The sequence below is a fragment of the Sorex araneus genome, chromosome 7 (assembly GCF_027595985.1).
Source record: "Sorex araneus isolate mSorAra2 chromosome 7, mSorAra2.pri, whole genome shotgun sequence".
NCBI classification, from domain to species: domain Eukaryota; kingdom Metazoa; phylum Chordata; class Mammalia; order Eulipotyphla; family Soricidae; genus Sorex; species Sorex araneus.
Window position 1 is genome coordinate 25,962,903 of NC_073308.1, and position 10,658 is coordinate 25,973,560.

Consider the following 10,658-nt stretch of genomic DNA (forward strand, 5'->3'; position numbering starts at 1 on the left):
TGTAACAGGATACATTTTATATGGAAATAAAAATATAACATTCATCATGAGGAATAAGAGAACAGAACTGCTAACGACACACAATGAAAGCTTTAAACTTGGGAAACAGAAAACTTTCTGGTGTCAGATGTCTCAATGTTCTGAAGACAGAATGGATCCTATACTTCAAATAACACAAATGGTGAGAAATGTGACTTGAAATACAAATTTTGTGATTATGATTTCACATCTTGAATTGCTTATTGCAACATTCAATAATTCATTAGTACACTGCTTTTCTCTTACTTGTCACATTTCTTTCTTATAAGCAGCATTACTGACAAAATACACACATTCATCTCCTCCTATAAAAAGCACTTCATGGCTATGTCTTGTTCAACATTGAATTTAAACATACAGATTATAACTCCTGTCAGAATCATAGTACCAAGACTATCTTTACCTGATATGTTCCTTTTGGATATCAGATCTTATTTTATGTTAATTCTTATCATTCCTTTTCCTCCATTCTTTGTCTAAATAGCATTCCCTCGTAGTCTGTATGTGATTACTAAATATCTTTTTTTTATATTTATCTTTTCTGAACAGAAAAGGATCTGCAATGTCATTGATAATAAAAAGTAACATGATTAAATAAGAAATTTGAGCGTAAATTGTATTATTTTAAAAATCAAAATATATTGGCCCAGAAGAGTCTGAATTCTATTCTTGTCATCAGCAGTTTTGCATCTTTTCTCAAATAGTAAACTAATAATATGGATATTAAAATGGTTCATAATGGGAGGCCTGAGAGATGATACAGCTGCTAGGGCTTTGCATGCAGCCAACCCAAGTTCAATCCCTGGCGTTCCATATGGTCCTCCAAGCATCGCCATGTGTAAATCCTTAGCAGAGAGCCAGGAGTAACCCCTGGGCATTGCTGAATATGGCCCCCAAAATTTAAAAAATTAAATTAAAAAAAAAGAACTGAGATAGTTCACAATGGAATATTTACTATTATAAAATGTTATTTCTCACCTTTGTTCAAAGCAGAGACTTGGAGGATGTTCACTAATGCTATTTGTACACAACAACCTGAATTTTGTGGCAGCATTTTTTTTTTTTGAGTCACACTCAGGGATCCTCCTGACTCTGTGTTCAGAGATCACTCCTAATGATAAGGTGGTGCTATATGTAACCTGACTTGAATTTTTATTTCAAGTCAATTTGTATTTCAAGCAAAACATCACTTGATTCATTGAGCTTTCTCTCTAATCCCTAGAGCAAACTTTTAAAAGAAACAACTTTTACACTAATATGATTTATTTCTCTCATTTTTTATTTGTTTGTTTTGAGGACACACCCATCAATGCCCAGGGTTATTTCTGGCTCTGCACTCCTGGTGGTGCTTGGGATGCCAGGGACTGAACCCTGGTAAGCTGCTGTGCAAGGCAAGTGCCCTGCCCATTATACTATATCTCTAGTCACTCTCATCCATTTCTTAAAGACAGTTCCCCAAACATAGTTGTGAACTTGGCAATCTATTGCCATGAGGGAAAGGGAAAGGAGGAAACCCAAGACATTAATTCAACATCAAAACAAAACCAAAGCAGAAAGTGTAATATTAATCAAAAACCAAGAGTGACATCATTTTCTGGCAAGTAGCTCACTGTTACAGAAAAACATTTCCCTCTTTCAAGTGGAAACAGCTGCTACTGATATAGAATTAAAGAGACATTTGAGTCTTTAATCTTACCTGATTTAGTTAACAGTCATATTCATTTTAAACGTCTTGTAAAATATCTGCCTTTTTTTCTGAGTCAGATGTCTTCATAGAATATGGATTAAATAAATAAAGAAAATAGAATCCATTCCACAAAAATAATGCAGATAAGTCCAGTAAATGCCTATATTTTACAAGGCACACATCAAACTCCTCAAAGGTATATGATTAAAAATAACTGAAGATGAACTTCCTTCTCATTAACATGGAGATAATGAGAAGAAAATCCCGGGTCCCAGGTCTTAGAAGACAGGCATCTTTCTTGCAAAAAGCAGCCTAGGATTTAAGTTTCAAAACTTTTTTGATCAAAACATTAATTTTCAGGATATTTCTTGCTTCAAGACTGTTTTTAAATATTCTTGTGACCTAATTCAAGGGTAAGTCGCAAAATGCAATGAAAAGGAGAAATTACCATAAAGCATGTTCTGTGTCTAAGTGTCATTATACAGATGGTGAGTTAATCATGCTGCTGCGTTTCAATAGCAAAAGGAAACACACGATTTTATTTCACCATAGATGGATTGTCCTCATTTACTCCTTTACGCCTAGAAATGTGACCTTTTATTTTTGTGTCCAAATGTAGAGATGACACTTTCTCTGATATCAAATCTGTCACTTAGAGCTTAGCAAAGATACTTTCTATGACAGGTTTCTTGGGTTTACAAACCTGCTCAGTAACTTGCTCAATAGTTTTAAAGACTATTTTGTGCACACCTAGATGTGCTCAGGGCTTACTCCTGGCTCTGTACTCAGGGACCACTCCTGATGAAGCTCGGGGATCAGATGCGGTCAGGAATGAAACTGAGGTGAGCTGCGTGCTTGGAAAGCACTCTGCCCACTGAACTGTCGCTCTGGCCCTGCATGATAATTTTAAGAATGTCCATTCTGAGACAGGAAGAAGAAAAGATAGTGGCTATCTCTGCACACCCAAATTTGATTCTGACACCGCTTAGCCCTCGGTCACCCCCTTCTGCCATACTACCCCTGATACAGCATGGGATGTCCTGAGCAGCATGTCACTGCCAAGACAAAGCATTGAATTGTCATGCCTGATTGACTGAGAATTGCAGTAACCTCTCAGCCCCCTGAGCACTGTTTGGAGGGTCTCCAAGAGAAAGTCCCTTTGTGTCTTAGTTGCTTTTATTCCCTCCTGTAAATATGTGCTAATGATACTATCTACGACTCTCTTAAGGACCATGAAATAATGCATCTGGTGACTTTAATACATGTAAGCTATTATTAAAGTTCAATCAAGATTGGGAAAGAGACATGCAAAGATTAAATTACAATAAAAGAAAGAATAAAAATAGGCAAGACCACATGGAATACAATTGCATAGCAAGTTTAGGAGCAATGTGTTAAGAGCACATTCCATTTTGTCTGGATAACAAGTCTCAGAGAAGGTCAAGTGAATAAGAGTTCTTTCCAGCTGAATTTTGAAAAACAAGCTTCTAAAACACAGAGGTAAAACCAGAGACTGAGAGGATAGAGTAAAAATGTATGAAGTTATGTGAGCACATGACACACTCAGAAAATATTATATAGTACAGTATTATTAGTAGGCATATTTAAAAATAGCCTTTTTTACAATGGGCATAATTTTCAGCATTGTATAATAGTACAACATCATCCTTTTGTTCTTGCTACACCATACTCACCACCAGAGCCAAGATGTCGCCACCGTTATCCCAAGCCCTCACCCCCCATTATTATATGTAAGAGTTGTTTCCACGGGGGACCGTCTATTGACTTTGTTTCTTCATACTCTGCATATTCGTGGGATGGTCTCGTGTTTGTCTTTTTCTTTGTGAATAACTGTACTTAGCATGACTTACACAAATTTCTTCCAAGTTATACCAAACTACTGGATTTTGTTATTTTGTATAGCAGAGTAGCATTCCATTATGTATGAACATCACCATTTCCTTATGTGCTCATCTGTTGCTGGGCACTTCCAGTGTTTCCAAACTTTGGTTATTATAAACAACACTGTGAGAAATAGAGGTGTGCAAATGTCCATTCACATTTATGTTTTCATATACTTGATTAGCTGCAAAGAAGTGAAATCAGGGGGTTCTATGGAAACTGAGTTATTAATTTTTTGAGGTGTTTCAAAGCCATTTACCAAAGAAACTAAATCAAGAAAGAGAGAACACAGGGAAAATAAAGGTTTACGGATGAGTTAAAGGTGGTGAAGCCTTCTGACAAAACATACTTCCATGGAGATGGGCTAAAAATCCCTGAGATGAATTGGTCATATGCATGCAGCCATCTGTGCAATTTGATTTTAGAGCTCTGGTTCTCTTCCTAACCCCGTAATGATCCAACTTTTGTCCTGCCTCTAGACTGGGATAAAGTCTCCCATTCTCAGTGCTAAGTTGCAGAGGAGCTCACTGCCTTCCATAATACCTACAGGCTGTGACCTGAACGTCTCTCCTCAACATCAACATGAACTGCACCTACGTTTTGGCTCCTGTGCCCACAATTCCAGGTAATGCTCTTCAACAGCATCCATGCTGAGCAGAAAAGTGGCTTGTAAGATTGCTGTTCACTTGTGAAATAAGATTCTGGTTCCATTTCTTCTCAGCACATCCAGGCCTGCAGTTATCCACAGCCTCTCATGCCCCTGCATCCCTCACCCTGAGGCTCCTTATCATTGACAGCCCAGCACTGCCTTCTTCCAGGTTCACATTACTCGAGGCTCGTGTTTGAGGACAGCAGCATTACTTTCTATGTTGTATACTTCCCCGAATCATAGAAGTCATCATTATATATTACAATTATTTACCTACGTATTTTGGTATTTACTAGTTAGTGAACTCAGGGAAGTAAAGGACCTCCTATTGAATTTTGTAACTGCATATCCACATATGTTTGACAAGAAGTATATTCATTACATTTTTCTTGAATTAATAGATAAATTAATACAGAATCTTGTGCCCCACGCCTGGCTGTCTTCACCAGGGCCCATCAGAGGTGGGTGGGTTGAGTTTCTGTCCCCGCTCCGAGCAGAGCCCTGGCAACAGAGCCCTGGCAGCCAAAGACCTCAGGAACCCAGCCACAGCCATGCTCAAGGCCAATCTCCACACGCTTGGTTGAGCCTCAAACATGAAGGAACCGGCAGAGGAACTCAAGAGTGAGGGACCCTGGACTGAGATCTCCAAGCCCGCTTAGATTGATACTGGGCCCCCTCCACCCAGATCCCCCATTTTCCAGTAGCTTGGCAGCCACACCCACAAACTGCACCCCCCCTTGCGCTGTGTAATCCCATCAATGACCAACATCCAGATACTATAAAAACAAACCTCCCAGAATGTGACCTCGTGACCTCTTATAGCCTTGTTCTCCCTTTCCGAGTAGCAAGAGCATCCTGCCCGCACAGCAGAGCCCAGCAAGCGCTCCGTGGCGTATTCGATAGGCCAAATACAATAACAATTATGAGTCTCACTTCCCTGACCCTGAAAGAGCCTCTAATGTGACACAGCTGGGAAGAACGAGTAAAGAGAGGCTGCTAAAATCTCAGGGCTAGGACAAATGGAGACGTTACTGGTGCCTGCTTGAGCAAATTGATGATCAACGGGATGACAGTGATACAGTGATACAGTGAATACATAAATAACTTGTTTTCTCTAAGAATAATTTGCATACGTAAGATGACTACATAAAAGTTGTTTTTTGTTTTATTTGGGTGCAACATCTGGCGGTTTTTTTGCTCAGGGGTTGTTCTGGCTCTGTGTTCATTGGACTTTATGTGGTGCCAGAAAATTAACCTGGGTTAGCTGCATGCAAGACCAGTGCCCTACCGACTGCATTCTCCCTTTGGCCTCAATTATTCACTTATTTTTTAAAGTAGACAGTAAACATTATTATTTTATCATGATCTTTTGTAAACTATGATGAATGCCTTTAAAAAACTACCACAGTATAAGTCTTTTAATACATGCCAATATTATTAGTATCATTGTAGTTTAGGTATCTCGTTTATAATAGGAGGTAACATGTTTATGACAGTGTAACTTTGTTATAATAGAATTGAAGCAACTAGGACTTCAAGATAAGAATGACAGAGATAAAAATTAAATAGAACTCTCGGGAAAACCTCTGTTTTCCAATTTCTCTGAAAAGAAAAATGTTCTCAGATCCTATGCAAAGTCCTCTCAAATGTTACCACATCAGCTAACAATGGTTATGATGATTGTTACTATATGGAAGGGCGTTGGATAGGAACAACTGAGATAAAGGGCATGAATTTCAATACAAATGTTTAAATTCACTTAAGCCTTTTTACAGTGAAAGTTAAGTGACTTAAAATGGGAAGGTTCCATATGTTATTTTAGTACACAGACCAAAAAAAAAAGCTGCATCTACTACAAAAAATAATCCATTAGGTTAATGATCTATGCAAGGTGGCAAAAAAAATTAGAAAAGTGATTCATTGATCCTGTCTACCTTTCCCATATCAACGTGCATTTCTGAAGAAATGTGGTACTCATTTCTCTTTGGATCAGACTGCAGTACATGATGACTAAATTTCTCTGTCAAATTTCAATCTTAAAGGCAAACCCAGAAAAATTATACCAAATAGCATCTCTGGGCAATATCTCCTAATCCAAATACATCTCAACTCTTTCTCAGGTGCTTATCATAGAGGGGACGGGCAGTGGGGAGGAAGAGAGTGTATGTGACAGATTCTTTACAATATTTCTAAATCTGGTTTGTAATCCAAACAACAAAAAGGGCAACTAAGCTGTGTTCTTGAACAGTTGCCATGGATGCAGTCAGAAAATAATTTTTTTAAACCTTCTTTTAAAACCCTTCTCCAAACAAGTCCGACTTGATCTTGAGGTGAATAGTGTGCACGAGGAAATGTGAGCTAAGCTGAAATGCATCTGGCTCTCTCTGCACAGTGAATCTTGGTGATGTACAGCAAATGGGATCTCTCCAGTTCATTAGTGTGCCTGAGAGGGGAGAGTGGGGAGGTAGTGTATGAATTCCTTGACGAGTCTAAAAATTGCCTCCTTGACTGAGAAAGTAGCTCAACAGGTAGATCGCTTGTCTTGCAAATATGATGCCCTAAATTGATCACCAAAATTTCAAAAAATAAACAAACAAAAATAACAGAACTCTTACCCATGATATAACTCAAAGGGCTAGAACACATGGCTTTCATGAAAAGGACGTGAGTCTAATAAGCAAGAAGAAAGAATGTCTTTCAATAATAAGCATTGCTAGATAACCCCTCCAATAAATTCTTTATAAATAAAGACAGCCCCCATCATGCTTGTGAAAAGCATGGGGGTAGAGGTGTTTATAAAATTAAAATATGCTCTTCATGGAAATGCTAAGCCACGGGCTGGTTTTTCATATATTTTTCTTAGCTCTATTCCAGGCCTTGATCCTCGCTTCTGTGTCACAGAGGGCTGGACAACTACCAAGTTGCATTGTCTCCACTGCCTGACATGATAGGTTCCCTTCAGATTCGGCCAATGCAAGAAATGGGCATGAGATTGGATGGTGGAACTTTAGGAGGTGGAAGCAGGAAGACCTTCCTATATCTTGCATCAGGCTGTGCCCCGGCACTGAGCAGCACTGGTGGGTGGGCAAAGGTAGGGCTTCTTTTTTAAGGCATCCTATTGCTGAGCTTGTCAGACAGTGGCTGTGATGTTGGGAACAAACAGAGAGCAAGCAGGCCCAGATGCTTTGATTCTAGTGAGACACCAACCGAGATGTCCACGGGGCAGTAGGCAGTGCGCATGGTTCTTGTAGTAGTATCACTATGAGGAAAACAGAAAGTCGGTTGATAGTTCAATTGAGACACTACTTAAGAATGAGGGTGAGTAAAATGGAAACAGAGAAGGCATGCCAATGGGCAAAATGCATTTTAGTTAGAGTCTGACTAAACAGAGAAGGTGAGAGACCTAGAAACATCTATAAGAATTCTAGTTTTTCTGGCTAGACCTCAAGTATATTAAAGTGTAATTATACAAAGTAAGGTTGATGTGGAAAATGAAGGAAATACAGGCTTTTCCTGTATCAGGCTACCAAATATTTGAAGAACTGAATGAGAAAATTGTGCTGATGTTAAACCATTATTCCCCTGGGTCTTTATAGTGTGTGATTTTGTCTTTCTTCCTTCCCATATGTTCAGCCAAAATCAATGAATATTTTATCAATACATTATAAATGAATACACGGAATTATGGAAAGATAGACTAAGCTGAAGACTGGGTTGTAAAAAGAATTCCCATTTACATGTTTATTTTTGAAGTGAATTTTAGCACTTTAGCATTGGAAAAAACCTGAAATATTTAGCTAAATGTCAAAGGTCAAACCCCTATTCCCATATAGCGTGATCCATAAAATCTTAGAATTTGAGTTTAGGAAAATATTACATGGATCATTTACTTCAACCTCTGAAATAACAGCTAACTACATTCCTCAGGAGTTTTTCTTAGGAAAAAAAATGTATAAGCCAATAAGCTCCTTGAATTCTCTAGTATAAAGCCACAAGGCAGAAGAGGTGAAAGAAGGTGTAAACTCTAGCACAATTATAATTTGTGACACAAAGAAAAAACTGGGAGAAAGAAATAAAGTTGAAAAGCTAAAAGTACAGCACGTTTTTCTCTTTTTTTCAGTAGTTTGACAGCCTTAGCTTATCCCATTCCAAAGAATTACTTGTCTTGTTTGGATTGTATTTACTACTAGAATTAATAGATACTTCTTTCTCATAGAGATATAAAATGTGCTTTTTTGTAAAATGAACTCTGTAGCAAAGATATGCAGAATGTGACAAGCATTGTTATCGTAATCACAGTACCATAAGCAATGAGACAAAATAAGCATGGTTTATTTTCTTAAATTCTTAGAACACTTAAAAATAAAAGTACCTAGATACATTTTTTAAATTCTTAGAAAACTTAAAAATAAAAGTACCTAGGTACATTAGTACTAGCACAGTCCTAGAAGCTATAACAAACACGTGCGTGCTACTTTTGTTCTAGGGATATGCCAAATACTATAATTTAAACCTGAGCAAGACAGACAAGGGTATAACCTCATAAAGATAAAAATATATAGACAAATAATTTTAAAAAGCAATTTAGTGTTGATGTGGACAGGAAGAAAAACTACATAATCCTGTTTGGACTCATGACAGGTACTTAAAATATACTTCCAAGCAAAGATGAAGAAAATTTCCCAGTTGCAAAGAGTAATCATGGTAGAAGTTTCTAGGAAAAGAAAAAGCCAACTTAGCATTTTAAAATACGTTTGTATGGAAAGAATACGTGGTAGAAGGTGAACTACGGAAAGACATTTGAAAAAAATATGTAAGCTAATTCAAGAAAGGGTTTATTGCCATGCTAAAGAATGCCATTTTTTCTAGGGCCAGTTTATGATTATTGACTAAAATTCAAAGCAGACCAGCAAAGAGGTGATATTTACATTTGACAATTGACCTCCAGGTAAAGAATGAATTACAGAAGATAGTCCTAGAGACAGGAAATAGCAAGCAAAAATCTGCCATCCCCAGAAATGTCTTTGAAAAAAATTTATTTTATGGTAGAGACCCCCAGGGCAGAGCCTGGCAAGCTACCCGTGATGGATTTGATATGGGAAAAACAGTAACAAGTCTCAAAATGATGACATTACTGGTGCCCGCTTGAGCAAATCGATGAGCAATGGGATGACAGTGATACAGTGATGATAGAGGGGTTGGGGGCTCCCGTAAGAGCATCCCCTACACGTGGAAGGCCCAGAGTTATATCCATGGCACCCCATGACTTTCTGAACACTCCAGAGCATAGCCCTGATCTCCCAGTGCCCCTGAGCTGAGCAGCATTGTATCACAAAGTTTAAGCACTGGACTTCCATGCTTACACCAGTCTACCAAGCACTGCTGGAAGAGGCCCAGGCCCTAGCAACACTGGGTATGGCTATTATTATTATTAATTATCACCATCATTATTATTTTAAGTGTTTAATATCAAAGATTTAATCAGTGGGAAAGCCAGGAATTGCTAGGTACTCCTTGCTTAAGCCAACCTCTTTCCCCTCCTTCCCATTGTCTTCTCTGTTCGTGCTTCAATTGAAAGAGCTTTAATTTAAAGACTGTGTAAGTTTTTCTGTGTCTCTCTTGTGTGCTGTGGGAGGTAGCACATGTAACTAATGAATGTGTCTTTCTTTTTTTGCTCATCAGTCTGCTGATGCCTTTCTTATTTTCCCAGCTTCTTAAGGGCTGGAGCAATAGCGCAGCGGGTAGGACATTTGCCTTCCACACAGCCAATCCGGGTTCAATTCCTCCATCCCTCTCAGAGAGCCTGGCAAACTAATGAGGGTATCCCTCCCGCAAGCCAGAGACAACCAAGCTACCTGTGGGGTATTTGATATGCCAAAAACAGTAACAACAAGTCTCACAATGGAAACGTTACTGGTGCCCACTCGAGCAAATTGATGAACAACAGGAGGACAGTGCTACAGTGCTACAGTGCTAAAGAACCCAGCTGTGTAGTGAGTGAGGTTGGTTTTTTTCTTTTTTTTTTTTTGATGCCCTGACACAAAGTCAGTGTATAAAGTGTTCTCAAAAAAAAAAAAAAAAAACGATGGTGTTATGTCCTAGACTGAGCCATTTGCTACAGTGATGGAGACATGTGGATACATTCCAAATATAATATATTTAGGGATTAGAATTGGTCATGGATAATGTTTTTTTTTTTTTTTTGGTGGTAGGGAGAGAACAAAGACGCCCACCAGGTGTCTGTCTTAGATACCAGAGTGGATATTGGCACCATTTTACTTTTTAAAAAACGAAGGACGAAGAGCAGCTTGGATGAGAGGTGAAGGTATTAGCTTTACCTTCCATATACAAAGTGTAAGATTTTTGTGAAAAACTGGAAAT